This window comes from Peromyscus maniculatus, chromosome 21, assembly GCF_049852395.1.
Source record: "Peromyscus maniculatus bairdii isolate BWxNUB_F1_BW_parent chromosome 21, HU_Pman_BW_mat_3.1, whole genome shotgun sequence".
Lineage (NCBI taxonomy): Eukaryota > Metazoa > Chordata > Mammalia > Rodentia > Cricetidae > Peromyscus > Peromyscus maniculatus.
Window position 1 is genome coordinate 9,710,632 of NC_134872.1, and position 14,463 is coordinate 9,725,094.

The 14,463-nt window shown below is 50.1% G+C and overlaps 1 protein-coding gene across 4 annotated transcripts in view; it reads left to right on the forward strand.

Annotated features, from left to right (window-relative positions):
• Pde9a (phosphodiesterase 9A) overlaps positions 1–1,699 on the forward strand; it is a 95,594-nt gene extending 93,895 nt beyond the window's left edge. For 3 of the 4 annotated variants that reach the window (XM_076558478.1, XM_076558480.1, XM_076558481.1), the window contains one exon: positions 1,467–1,699. The gene's annotated coding sequence lies outside the window, so the exon portion shown is untranslated. The remainder of the gene's footprint in view (positions 1–1,466) is intronic. The other variant, XM_076558479.1, reaches the window with a different exon arrangement.
• The last annotated feature ends 12,764 nt before the right edge of the window (positions 1,700–14,463 follow it).

Consider the following 14,463-nt stretch of genomic DNA (forward strand, 5'->3'; position numbering starts at 1 on the left):
GAGATGAAATATCCTGTGAAGTGCATCTGGAGTACTAGAAGCTTTTAAAGAGCATTTGCCCTCATCACCATGAGCAGGTCCCCTGACTCTGGCTGACACAGCACAGCCACTCAGCCAGCCAATGCTACAGCGCATGAGTTTGAAGGAAAAACAGAGAAGACTTCAGCCCAAGACATGCCTTTGGTAAAACCTTTGCAACGTGTCCCCCACTGATGGCCACGTGTCCCACACCTCTGGGAATGCCCAGGCCTCTTGTCTGTAAGTCCAAGGTCACGGTGACATGACTGGGACTTGAGCAGTTGTGCGAACTGCTGTTCCATACTGAGGCAGCCAATGAACCTTGAAGCCAGGTCATGGTCTTGAGAGGAAAGTGACATTGACATTGTCTAATTCGGGCTGCATGTGTTGTGTGGCTGACAACCTCATTTTTATTTTTAGATTTATTTTATTTGCGTGTGTGTGTGTGTGTGTGTGTGTGTGTGTGTGTGTGTGTGCGCGTGTGTGTGCGCGCCTGCGTGAGTAGGTGCAGCACATGTGTGCTGGAGTCCACAGAGGCCAGAAGAGGGCGTCAGACCCTCTGGAACTGGAGTTACAGATGGTTGTGAGCCGCCATGTGGGTACTGGAAACTGAGCTCATGTCCTCTGCAAGAGCAGCCAGTGTTCTTAACCAGTGAGCCATCTCCCCCGCCCCCACCTCATTCTTTTATAGTTTATTAAATTTTTAGATTAGTATACAAGGAAGGGTTTTCACCCTGGTGTCTTTATACATATATGTCATTATCGCTTCTCAACCATTCCTGCCCTTCCCCACAGCCACCTGTCCTATCAGGCTTGGTCCCCTGTTATTCTGCAGTTAGCACCCCCTTTGGCTGTGTGTGTGTGTGTGTGTGTGTGTGTGTGTGTGTGTGTGTGTGTGTGTGTGTGTGTTTGCCTGCTTGTGTATCTGTGCACCACTTGCATGTCTGGTGCCTGTGGAGGCCAGAAGAGGGCATCATAACTAAAGTCATAGACAGTTGTGAACCACCGTCTGGATACTGGGAATTGAACCTGGGGCCTCTGGAAGAGCAGCCAGTGCTCCTAACCACTGAATTACCTCTCTAACCCTACATCTGCTTTAAAAAAAAAAAAAAGATTTAAAAAAATTTTAATTACATATATGTGTGTGAGTGTGTGTGTGTGTATGTGTATGTATGTATGTATGTATGTATGTATATGCACATGAGTGCAGGTACCATAGAGAACAGAAGAGGGCACTGGATACACAGTTGGAGTTGGAGTTACAGGTGGTTGTGGATCCTGGGATTCGAACTTGCGTCCTCTGCAAGATCAGAGCTGGCTCCACCACTCCAGGTCTTTCCGCTTTCTCATCATGTGCATTCTGTTACCATCTCACTTCCCACGTGGTCCTGTGGCTGTGCCATCTCCAGTCCCCACAGAGACAACAATCCATCTTCCTCTTTTTCCAGCAGACTGTACTGGTTAAAGCAGCTGAGCTGTGGCCTCTGAGCAGACAGGGCTGGGGGACTTCACAGGATCCTCCACGCAAGGACGGTCACGCGCAGACGACCCCCGATGACCTGCCACAGACCACGTTTTCTAAGAACCATTTTGTTCACTGATACAAAAACAGGAATTCATGATGCTGTACAGAATTTTTATTTTTAAACTGTCTTTTAAATAATATATTCTTATACAGAAACGGGTCTGTACTTTTTCTTTGGGTTTGGCACTCGGGCTTCCAAGGACCCTGGTGTTCCCTGGGATGTGTCTTCAAATGCTTGAACAGTAATGTGACCCAAGGGTCCGTGTAAATTGCACATTAAACATCAGAATGGTGCCCGAGTGCAGGGGCGTGCACGTGTCCTGTGTTTATGAACAAAGCGGGAGACCCTTGGGGACGTGCGCATGGCCAGTGTTTATGAACAGAGGGGAGGCAGCAGGGGTGTGTACAGGAGCTGAGGAGTGAGTCAGGCTGCATAAGAGGTGAGGAGGGAGACAGATGCCCTCCTGACCACCAGGACCATGACAGCTGCTGCTGCTGCTGCTGCTGCTGCTGCTGCTGCTGCTGCTGCTGCTGCACAATTGCAGGGCATTGGGATCTACTACTGGAATCCTCAGTGTATCCAAGGGACTCTTTTCCCAAAGAAGAGATGTCCTGTCCTTCCTTTTTGGAGGACAGGCAGTGGGTACATTCCAGATGTCGTGGTAACTGCCCAGGGAACCCAGCCCCCTCGTGTCACAACACCCTGCTTACCCTTGTCTTCTCATGCACCTGGACTCTGAATTCTCGATTTACTCTTAATGTTTTAATTCTTTTTTGGTTTGGTTTCGTTTGGTTTTTTGAGACAGGGTTTCTTTGTGTAGCCCTGGCTGTCCTGGAACTCACTCTGTAGGCCAGGCTGGCCTCTGAATTCTCAGTTTATAAAAAGCACAGAGAAGGTGCTGGCCATCTCCTTGGGCTGGCACTGCTCCCCTGGAGGGACAAAGGACCCCTTGGAAAGGCAACTATGTGAGGAGGTGATCCGCTGTTGGGCCCTTTCCATCCTGGATTGGCTTTCTTTGGAGTACCAATCCCTCTGGGTGAATTCTAGAATATTGCTTCTCATCTTTGGATAATTCATTTGGTGGCAGTGACTCTGTCTCTCTGTCTCTGTGTGTCTGTCTCTATCTCTCTCTGTCTCGTGTGTGTGTTTGTGTGTGTGTGTGTGTGTGTGTGTGTGTGTATGTGTGTGTGTGTGTGTGTGTGTGTGTTTTGCTTACCTCAAACTTTCTATGTAGCCCAGGCTGACCCTTGAATTTCCAGCCCCCCATCTCAGCCTCTCAGGTTCGCCACTACACCAGCTGCTTCTGTCCCATTTGACCTGCTCGGCACAGCATTCACATCTACACCTGTTTCTGGTTTGGTTTGTCACCTTAACCTGCTGTCAGAATACAGCCAAACTTCAGAGGTGCCCTAGTATTGTTGAGACTCTGCCCTCTGTCACCCTACAGGACAGGACAGTCACCTGCCACACTGGCTGGAAACATACCCTCCTATCATGATCTCCATCTAACCTTCCCACCTCGACATCAAGGACTCCCTTCCCCCTCCCCACCGCCACCCCCTACCCTGGGATCCTGAGTTCTGAGTCCTGGGATTCCTGCACTAGGAGACTCCTGAGCCCTCACTTCTGGTCATCCTCAGTGACACCTGGTGTCAGCAGCTGGAAATGGACGGAACAGGGGAAGGGGGCCCCCATCTGAATAAGCGCCTGGGCTCTGGACTGGCTGAGACTCTGCCATAGTGGGGAGAATGCAGAAGGCTGGTGGACCCCAGCACCAGCCTGGACTCAGGACCACCTGGCTTCTGTACTTGGAGGGGCATTAGGACTTAGGAGTCCCCTGAGACCTCAGAGCCACTCACCTAGCCTGGGGAGCAGAGCTGCCAACGTGAACACTCCCCCATCCACACCAGGAGGACCGGAGACCGGAGACTTAGTTGGGGCCACGCAGGAGGCCTGGGAGTGACATCTAACCCGCCAGTGTCGCTTCAGCAGTTGACTGCTCACACTAGTGCTCCCAAACCACCCAGCTATCACACTTACGCTGACTACGCTCTGACGTCACCACACTCTAGGCAGCAACCCAGCTCTTTCCCAGCTGCCCAGTCGCCTCTCAGATAAATTAGTCTCCAGTTCTTTGGGTGCGGGGGCCCTGGCCACCCTTCCCCCATAGGCTTTGGTCATGTGCTCTGGCTTCCCATCATGCCTTATGAAGGAGAATGCCCCTCCCCCTTGATTTGCATATTATGGCTATCCCATGAGGTCAGTGCCTTTTTGTTGTTGTTGTTGTTGCTGTTGTTTGTTTTTTTCAAGACAGGGTTTCTCTGTGTAATAGCCCTGGCGGCCCTGAAACTCATTCCGTAGACCAGGCTGGCTTCGAACTCACAGAGATCCACCTGCCTCTGCCTCCTGAGTGCTGCATGCGCCACCACCGCCTGGTGATCAGTGCCTCTTGTAATTTTTATTTTTTAGTTGGAAAGCTTTTGATTCGCCCACTGGCCATACAGCTTTTCTGTTCTGTGAAATCACACCTTTTTCTCATTTTCCTCTTGGGACCATCTTTATCGGTCACAGATGCTCTTTTTATTTTCTGAGCTCTGAACCCTGTGGTTATTATGTATTTTCATAATCGGTGGTCTGGGATGCTGTGGTGTCCTGAACATGGCACTAAGAGGCCATGGGTGTGGAGCCCAATACCTGAGGCTAGTGCCCTGGCAAAAGGGCCCCAGAGACCTGCTTGTTCTTCTCCCCAGGGGAGGATGGGATGGTCCTATTCCTAAAGAGCCTGCTAGCCCAGACCAGCCAGATCTCTGGCTTCTTGCCTGGGAGTGGGGAGGAACCCTGTCTGTGGTTTGCCACCCCACATGCTGTGTAGGGGCAGTGAGCGCCTAGCCAAGGGCAGCGGGACTGTTCCCCTCACCTTCCCACCTCGGCTTGTCTCCCTCCCTGCAGCTGCAGCCCCCCCATCCTCCCCACCCTCCAGAAAGTGCTCCCCCACAGTTCCAGACTCAGTTTCATCCATCAAGGTTCCAGATGACAATTCCACCTCAGCCTTTTCTGGGTGGATCCAGACAATGGCTCTCCTGGGCTGCTTCTGCCTCCATCCTCCCCTCCCCCCCCCCCCCCGCCCCCCTTCTCTCTTCCCATCTCTCTGTCCCTTTCCCAAGCCGCATCCTCTGCCTTCTGGAACTGGAACTCAATGCCACATGAACAACCCAGGACACCCCCATCATAAGGTCCTAGCCTGGATCTCCTCACACCATCTCCTGGGCTGGATAAATGAATGCATCCTAGGGCAATGGACGCGGTCATCACCACCAGGGGATGTTCCGACTGAACTCTGCTCCAGTACCTGTTGTCTGACGTTTCCTGACCTTTGACCCAGCCCCATCCCACCTCTCTGGGCCCCTCTTCCTTTCCAGGTTTTATTGTCCTTCCTTACACTCTAAAGTGACCAGCCAACTCCTGTCCCAGGGCTGAGGCCAGGGATTTTTCTGCCCAAGCTGCCCATCCCAGCCCTTCTGAAGGCTTCGCACTACCAACAACACTGATTGGTCCACTCACTGTTGCTGCTGCTCCCCTAGAACTGGATCCACCCATGAACGCTGTGTGTGGGCGGCTTAGGCAACACCCTGGTACCTCCTTGGATGTACTCAGTCTCGTTGCCATGCCCAAAAGATACACCAAGTTGGCCAGGTCCCTGGGCAAGGGTCTTACCTGGGCTCCTTCCTGCCTCTGTCTTTGGAGCTGTTCTGTGATCACACCTGAGTCAGCCAGGAACTCCAGGCCTGGGCCCCCTGGCTGGCTGCACAGATGCCAATTGCCCCACACATTCTCTCCTGGACTCACAGGATGTGGGGCTCTCATCACAGTGTGATATCCTGATTGTGGGGGGCCCAAATTGCTCATGAAGGCAAGTGCCCTGCAAAAACAACTTCCCAGGAAACTGAGAAACAAACGACTTTACTCCCAGCACTCAGAAGGCAGAGGCAGATGGATCTCTGAGTCTGAGGCCAGCCTGGTCTACAGCATGAGTTCCAGGACAGCCAGATCTACATAGAGAAACTGTGTCCTAAAATAAATAAACAAACTTCCTAGGACCCTGAACACTCTAGGGCTGATTTTGATGAGTAAGACTTCCTAGGCACTAGCAGGGTGGTGGTGGCCCATGCCTTTAATCCCAGCACTCGGGAGGCAGAGGCAGGCGGATCTCTGTGAGTTCAAGGCCAGCCTGGTCTACAGAGAGTTCCAGGAGAGCCAGGGCTGTTACACAAAGAAACCCTGTCTTGAAAAACAAAAACAACCAAACCAAAAAAAAAAAAGACATCGGCTGAATGAATGAATGAATGAATGAACGAACACATTTGAGATCGCTCACCCACACACTCACACAAGAGACAAAAATCACAGTACAAATCTCTCTGGGCAGAAGAGACTCTTCCTGTAGGTATGTATTGAACATGTCCATGGGTGTACATGTATGGACGCTCATGAGAATGAGTGCACACATCACCCCTCTGGCCTTGCTCCCAGCCGACAGCAGGGAAGCTAAGGGACGAAAGATGTCCAGCATTCAGCCGTTTTATAGACCGGGCAACCAGCAGGTGACAATAAAGGCGGTATGGACTTCCTTCAGGAACAGGGGGTCTGGTTCGGAGCGGGGCAGCAGAGGCCAACAGGGAGGCTGAGCATAAAGCCTTGTGCAGTGTCTGGTGAGGATCTGTGCTCATGAGAATTCAAGGCTTCCTGTTTGGGTTTGTTTGCTTTTCTCCTTTAAGATGACTTAACAACAAAAATCCAGATGTGCCCGGGAGCCTGCAGAAGGGGGATGTGTTGAGCAGCAGCTGACTGCTGACCAGTTTGTGGAGCTGGCAGCTGCCACAGGTTAGTGTTCAGGGACCCCTGTCACCAGCCGATGTCCAGCCCTGCAGCGCTAAGGAGGAAGGAAGCACTCCAGACAGACAGAAAGACAGACAGCTCCGACTGAGGAGGCTGCTGCTTGTAGGGAGACAGAGTTCTGAGCAGAGTGTGCCGGCTGGGGAGAAGCCAGACAGGATAGTGTGTGTATCACCCACCTGCTGCCCATACACAAGCTACCATCCGCACCAGGAAGTTTACAGGGCCTGAGCATCCTCGGCTCCCCTCTGACTCACACTGTGCTGCTCATCCCTGTGAGCCAGGCAAGCCCTGTTTTCAGGACAGAGAGTGACTAAAAGGCCACGTGCTCTACAAAGAGCCTGACGGGGCTGGGCTTAAACCTCCTCAAACTGTGGAGCATTCATCTCCCTGCTTTGTGCCCTGTACTGGGCTAATAGATGACCACATGCCAAGGGGGCTCACATCAGCAGAAAAGAATTCTCGCTGCTCAGAGGCTTGTGAAGATCAGGGCCGGGGGGCCGGGGTCTACAGGGCCTGCTCCCTCTGGAGGTTTCACTGAGAGGATCCGTCCAACGTCTTTTAGCTCCGAAGAGGCTCCTAGGCATCTTTGGAGGTCCCCCTGTGTGCGGCAGTGTTCCATTAATCTCTGTCATTGCAAAGTCGGATTCCCTCAGGACGTGGCTGTGTCCTAACCTCCCTCGACTTAGAAGGACAGCAGTCATTGGGTGAACGTCCTCACATGCCAGGATGCATCCACAAAAGCATCTTCCCAGATAAGAAGTGAGCGGCCGCTCTCTGTGCAGGTGTCCTCAGGAAAAACACATCCAACTGTTAAGAACGGATAAAAGGCCGGAGAGAGGGGGAGGGGACTGTGGGGTGCCAGCAGAACAAGGAGGGTGTGCTTCCATAGCTACGGGCACTGTGGGAAGATGGCAAGTTCCCCGGGGGACAGACAAACAGGACCCTGAGGATGGCGGCTTAAACAGGACCTGAAATACTAGCATCCATGTGCATCACAGTGTGGATGGGGGAAGCTCACAGGGCCCACCCCTAAATGAAGAGCCACAAGCGATTAACAACTGCTGGGAGAGGAAGATGGAATGAGCCCCTGGGTTATCCAATACTAAGAAACAGACATCCAGGCAACACTAAGCAGACCCAGCAGTTTGAATTTGCATGTTTATTCCTTTTGATTGTATATGTAACAATAATGATTTTAAAAGAGGATGCCAGCCGGGCAGTGGCCTTTAATCCCAGCACTTGGGAGGCAGAGCCAGGTGGATCTCTGTGAGTTCGAGGCCAGCCTGGTCTACAGAGTGAGATCCAGGACAGACACCAAAACTACATAGAGAAACCCTGTCTCAAAAAAAGAAAAAAGAATGACATATATTTGGGGGGTGGCAGACAGACATAGGAAGAGTAAGAGGGAGGGGGAAAGATATAATAATATTTTAATTATATTTTTAAAATGGTTTATTACCTATATTACCAAACGTGCTCAAAAGCACAATAAAGAAACAGAACCCAGAGGGATTAGCTCACCTTGATCTCCAGCCACCTCACCCTTCCCACTGCCCCCCACCCCAGGCCACAGGGCTCTAGACCAGCTGCTTCTGTGGAGGAATAAGGGCTCAGGATAGCATGAAAATGGCCCTAGAGACTCATAGGGAGTGGCATTATTGGAGGTGAGGCCTTGTTGGAGTAGGTGTGGCCTTATTGGAGGAAGTGTGTCACTGGAGGGGTGGGCTTTGAAGTTTTGGGTTTTTTTGTTTGTTTGTTTGTTTTTTGTTTTTTGCTTTTTGTTTTTTGAGGCAGGGTTTCTCTGTGTAGCTTTGCGCCTTTCCTGGAACTCACTTGGTAGCCCAGACTGGCCTCAAACTCACAGAGATCCACCTGCCTCTGTGCTGAGTGCTGGGATTAAAGGCGTGCGCCACCACCGCCCGGCAGGCTTTGAAGTTTAAGAGGCTCAAGCCAGACCTAATGGCTCACTCCCTCTTCCTGCTGCCTGTGGATCCAGATGTAGAACTCTCAGCTACCCCTTCAGCACCATGTCTCCCTGCATGCCACCATGCTTCCCACCATGATGACGATGGACTAAACCTCTGAACTGTAAGCCAGCCCCAATTTAATGCTTTCCTTTGTAAGAGGTGCTGTGGTCATGGTGCCTCTTCACATCAAGAGAAGCCCTAACTAAGACAGGGCTCAAGTCAGAGGGCCTTTGAGGAGGACATGGCAACCCTTGAATCCTCCTCTATGAGAGGTGGGATTTCCTCTGCCCAAAGTCTTGTCAACCTGGAACCACAGAAGGCTGAGAAACCTCCTTGCTCCCATGGTAATGCCCCAAGGCCAACAAGCATTAACACTTCAGGGAGGGGGAAGATCTCCAAACACTAAGTATGGGGGAGAAGTCAAGACTTCCCGAACCAGTGCAACTCTACACACCTCCATTGCCTCCAGGGAATCCTTGGGGTTTGCCAGACTTCCAGGATGCCCAGGGACTCAGGGGAATATTTGGTCTAGCCTTCTGCACTCAGTATCCTTCTCATCCCACTCCACCACACCCCAGGGGTTAGCCAAGGCTATCCAATCTGTCGCAGTCACTTTTTTCTTTTTGCTGGGACAAAATGCTTGACAAAAGCGATTTAAGGAGAGATCACGTTTCGGTTCTCAGTTTGAGGGTGCGGCCCGTCATGACAGCAAAGGGATGGTGACAGGAACACAAGGCAGCTGGTCGGTCACCTTGCAGCCACAGCCAAGAAGCAGAAAGAGGATGATGGTGCTCAGCCTACTCTCACCTTCGTATGTTGTCTGAGACCCCAGCCCCCAGGAAATGGTGGCACCCTCATTTAGAATGAGTTTCCCCACCCCAATTAAGCTAATCAAGATAATCCCTCAGTTGTATGTCAGGTGGTTTGTTCTCTGAAGACTCTAAATCTCACCAAGCTGACAAACGAGATTAACCATCATAGCCTTATCAAAAGTGTGTCCCTCCTCGCTGCCAAGCACAGGTACACAGTGTGGACTGACCAGTTTGTGTACCAGGTTACTAGTGGGTTACTAGTAAGCAGGCACCTGGACTGGTCCATGGTTTGGGTAATTGTGAGTAATTAACCAGCAGGTGTTTATATGTCTATGAATCGATTTCTCTGGAAGCAATTAATGCCCAAGAAAGTATGAGCTTTCTGTTAAGTTAATCTTCTCCTCCTCCTCCTCCTCCTCCTCCTCCTCCTCCTTCTTGTGGGTGGGGACAGGGGGTATGCCCATACACATGTACACTTCAGTGGTTTGAATGGGGATGCCCCCCCAAAGACTCATCTATTTGAATACTTGGTGAAACAGCTTGAGAATAATTAGGATGAGTGGATCAGGTTGGAGAAGGTATGTCACTGGGGGGTGGGCTCTGAGGTTTCAGAAAAACCCTATGCCATTCCCAGTTAGCTCTCTCTATCTCATGGATCAAGATATACTCAGCTACTGCCCCAGCGCCATCCTGCCTGTGTGTTGCTGTGCTCCCTGCCATGATAGCCGTGGACTCTCACCCTCTGAAACTATGCGCACAATTAAATGCTTTCTTTTGTAATTTGCCTTGTTCATGGTGTTTTATCACAGCAATAGAATAGTACCTAAGACATGCACCGATCCTGGGAGTCATTTCTCAGGAGCCTGTTCACCTTGTTTTTTGAGACAGTGTCTTTCATTGGCCTAGCACTTTCCAAGTAGGCTGGCCAGCAGGTTAGAGAGAGAGCCCCGGGGACCTGTCTGTCTCTGCCTCCTCAGTGCTGGGATTATAAGTACAAGCCTCCACACCCAGCTTCTCTGTGTTCTGGGGATCGAACTCGGGCCTTTGTGCTTCTGTGGCAAGCACTTCTCCGCTGGGCCCTCCCCTCGCTTTGCTGTTAAGCTTTAAAGTTCTTAGTCCCACTTATCCTCTGCAGGCTGGAGCTGCCTTCCAACCTCGAAATAAATGAGTGAGTGTGTGTGATGCAGTGTGTGGTCCTGTGTGGCGCTGGGGACTGCGCTGGCCAGTTTTTTGTCACTTTGACACAAACTAGGATCCTTTGGGAAGAAGAACCCTCAACTGAGGGGAAAAAAATCCATTAGATTGGCCTGTGGGCAAGGCTGTAGGGCATTTTCTTGATTAATGACTGATGCGGGAGGGGCCTAGCTCACTGTGGGCGGAACCACCCCTGGGCAGAAGGGCCTGGATTGTATAATAAAGCAGGCTGAGGAAGCCATGGGGAGCAAGCCAGTAAGCAGCACCCCTCCACGGCTTCTCCTTCAGCTCCTGCCTCCAGGATCCTGCCTCAAGTTCCTGCCCTGTCCTCCTTCAGTGATGGAGTGTGACCTGGAAGTGTAAGTCACATAAACCCTTTCCTCTCCAGATTGCCTGTGTTATTACAGGTTTTATCTCAGCAGTAGGAAGCTAACGGGACAGGGATGGAACCCAGGGCATCACATACGCTGCTGGGCAAGGCACCGTCTTCCTGGGTGGTGGTCCCAGCCTTCCTTTGGTCTTCTAAGCAGTCTTTTTCAAATAGCGGATTATTTTTGACGAAGTACAATTTCATCAGGTTTTCTTTCACCAAGCTGACTTTCTTTGTCAAGTTTGAACACTGTCTGCCTACTCTTTAATGCTGAGAATTTCTCTGTCTTTTTCCTAAGAGTTTCATGGTTTTAGATTTTAATCTATGATCCTTTGGAGTCAGCTTGTGCATAGACGTCGAGGTCTCGCATGTGTCTGATGTCAGGTCATCTGGTATCTTTCTTTGAAAAGCTATCTTGGCCCTTGGCTGGGTGGTGGTGGTGGTGGTGGCGGCGGTGGTGGCAGCGGCGGCGGCAGCAGCAGCACACGCCTTTAATCCCAACACTCTGGAGGCAGAGGCAGGTGGATCTCTGGAAATTTGAGGCCAGCCTGGTCTACACAGTTAATTCTAGGACAGCCAGCGATATACAGAGAAATCCTGTCTTAAAAAAAAAAAAATAGAGAGAGAGAAAGAAAGAAAGAAAGAAAGAAAGAAAGAAAGAAAGAAAGAAAGAAAGAAAGAAAGAAAAGCTATCTTTCAACCTTTAATCCCTGCAGAGGCAAGTACATCTCAGAATTCGAGGCCTGCCTGATATATAGAGACAGTTCTAGGACAGCCAGGGTTACACAGAGAGAGTGTGTGTTGGGGGAATGGAGGGAGACAAGCTCTTCCTCCAGTAATTGCCTTTATACCTTTCTCAGAAGCAAGTGGAGCCTACCTGTGTTGTCTGTTTCTGGACTTTGGGCTCTATTCTGTTGATCTGTCTACCCTTCTACCAGTATCACACTGCCTTAGTTATTTAATTACAGCAGTACAGTAGCTCTTTAAATTAGGCAGCCTAATTCCTCCCATGTTACTTTTTCAAAAACATATTTTTTTCTATTTTGCCCTCTTTTAAAAAAAAAAAGTTTTTATTTTATGTGTATGGGTGTGTCCTGGCTGGTTTTATGTCAACTTGACCCAAGCTAGAGTCATCAGAGGGGAGGGAGCCTCAGTTGAGAAAATGCCTCTCTACGATCCAGGCTGTAGGCAAGCCTGTAGGGCATTTTCTTAATTAGTGATTGATGTGGGAGGGATCAGCTCAGTGTGAGTGGTGCCATCCCTGGGCTGGTGGTCCTGGCTTCTATAAGAAAGCAGGTTGAGGGCTGGAGAGATGGCTCAGAGGTTAAGAGCACTGGCTGCTCTTCCAGAGGTCCTGAGTTCAATTCCCAGCAACCACATGGTGGCTCACAACCATCTGCAATGAGATCTGGTGCCCTCTTCTGGCCTGCAGTCATACATGCAGGCAGAACACTATACATAACAAATAAATAAATCTAAAAAGAAAGAAAGAAAGAAAGAAAGAAAGAAAGAAAGAAAGAAAGAAAGAACAGAAGGAAGGAAGGAGGAAGGAAGGAAGGAAGGAAGGAAGGAAGGAAGGAAGCAAGCAAGCAAGCAAGCAAGCAAGCAAGCAAGCAAGCAAGCAAGCAAGCAGGCTGAGCCAAGCCATGGGAAGCAAGCCAGGGAGCAGTCCCTCCATGGCCCCTGCATCAGCTCCTGCCTTCAGGTTCCTGCCTAGTTTGAGTTCCTGTCCTGACTTCCAATGATATAGAGGTATAAGCCAAATAAACCCTTTCCTCCCCAAATTGCTTTTATTCACGGTGTTTCATCGTAGCAGTAGTACCCCTTAACTTAAGACAGTGTTTGGCCTGCATGTACATGTACCATATGAGTGCAGTACCTGAGAATGCCAGAAGAGGGTGCTAGATCCAGCAGAACTGGACTTAGAGATGGTTGTGAGCCGCTAGGTGGGTGCTGGGCATCAAACCCAGATCCTACGGAATTGCTGCCAGTGCTCTTAACCTCCGAGTCATCTCTCTGGTCCCTATTTTAGTCTCTGTGACAAAATGTTTTGACTAAAGCAACTGGAGGTTTCGTGCTGACCACTCCATGGTGAGTTTTCTAATGACACAGTGAGGAGATCGGGGCAACAGAAACAGGAGGCAGCTGGCCACACTGCAGCTGCAGTCAGAGAGCAGAGAGTGACAGATGCTATTGCTCAGCTCACTTTCTCGCAGTCCAGGCCTCCCGCTCAGGGAATAGCACCACCCACTTGTAGGATGCCTTGAGCTTGGTTTGATGGATTGTGACACACTCTGTCTTGGTATACATTTCACTGCACTGGAAAGGGTGTGTCTGGTGCTGTGGGTAACATTTCAATCCCTTCAAGTGCTTTCAGCTTGGTTTGATGGATTGTGAGACACTTTGTCTTATATATATCTCATGGCCCTGGACACAGGTATGTCTGGTGTTGTATAGACCAGGCTGGGCTGGTAGTCACTGAGGTTCTCTGAATCCTTGCTTAGCCCTTCATAGTCATTTATTGGCCACCTTTCTGTATGATGTAATATCCTGTAAGTTAGGTAAATCTTTTTGGAACGTACAAATCCCACCTCAAGAATATAATCAATATGATCCCTCACAAGCAAACCCGGAGGCTTGTCTCGTGGGTGATTCTAAACCCTATCAAGGTAACAGTCAATGTGACCATTGCAATCTTCCTATATTTCAGAATCGTCTTACCTGTGCTGATTAAATTTCATTGTGTATTCATAGAAATTGAATTGAATGTACATTTCAATTTAGAATGAACTGACATCTTTGCAATACCGGATCTCCCCACCCAGGAACAAGGTATGTGTGTGCATTTGTTTAGATGTTTGTTTCTTTCGCGCATAGTTCTGGTCTCCAGTATTTGAGGCTTGCTTGGTTCATTTACACTCAAATACTTACTTTCCCCGACTGATGAGATATATTATACCTTTAAGGCAGTTGTCTGCATGTTCGTTGCTAAGAACATGACTGACGTGTGTGCGTTTGTCTGGTGTCCTGTGACGTCCCCCAGCTGACTTGCTGGGAGGGGTGGAGTTTGCCTTGGTTGTGCTATCTTGTTTCACAGGGTTTGCAGATTCTTGGGGACTCTAATGCAGGGGAGCATGCTGCTGTGCTGGTTATTGTCTCACTGCTGTGATGAAACAGCCTGGCAAAGCAACTCAAAGAAGGTGGGGTGCCATGAGAACCCGCGAGAGTCTGTCAAAGGATATCAAGAATGTACTGAGATATAAAATGAGGATAATACACTCATGGATACAGAACAAAATAAACAGCCATCGTTGTCTTCCGTTCTGCCCAGGGGTGAAGGGAACCAACCACCTGGTCTCCAACCACCCAAGAGAGCACACAGGACTCCATTCTCTCTCCTCTTAAGGGATCACACACACACAAGCAGACAAAAAGCCACACCCTTTGTACCCCAAAGTCATTGGCTGAATGGAACCAATTCCCACAACGGAAGGGTTTCCTTGGGCTTGCACTTTGAGGGTTCGGTGTCACGGCAGCGAGGCAGGGCAGCGGGAGCCTGAGGCGGCTGGTCACAGTGCAGTCAGAGTCAGGAAGCAGAGAGGTGAATGCTGCTGCTCAGCTCTCTCTCTCCAAACGGTGCTGCCCACGCTCAGGGTGACTCTTCCCAGCTCAGTCCAGCC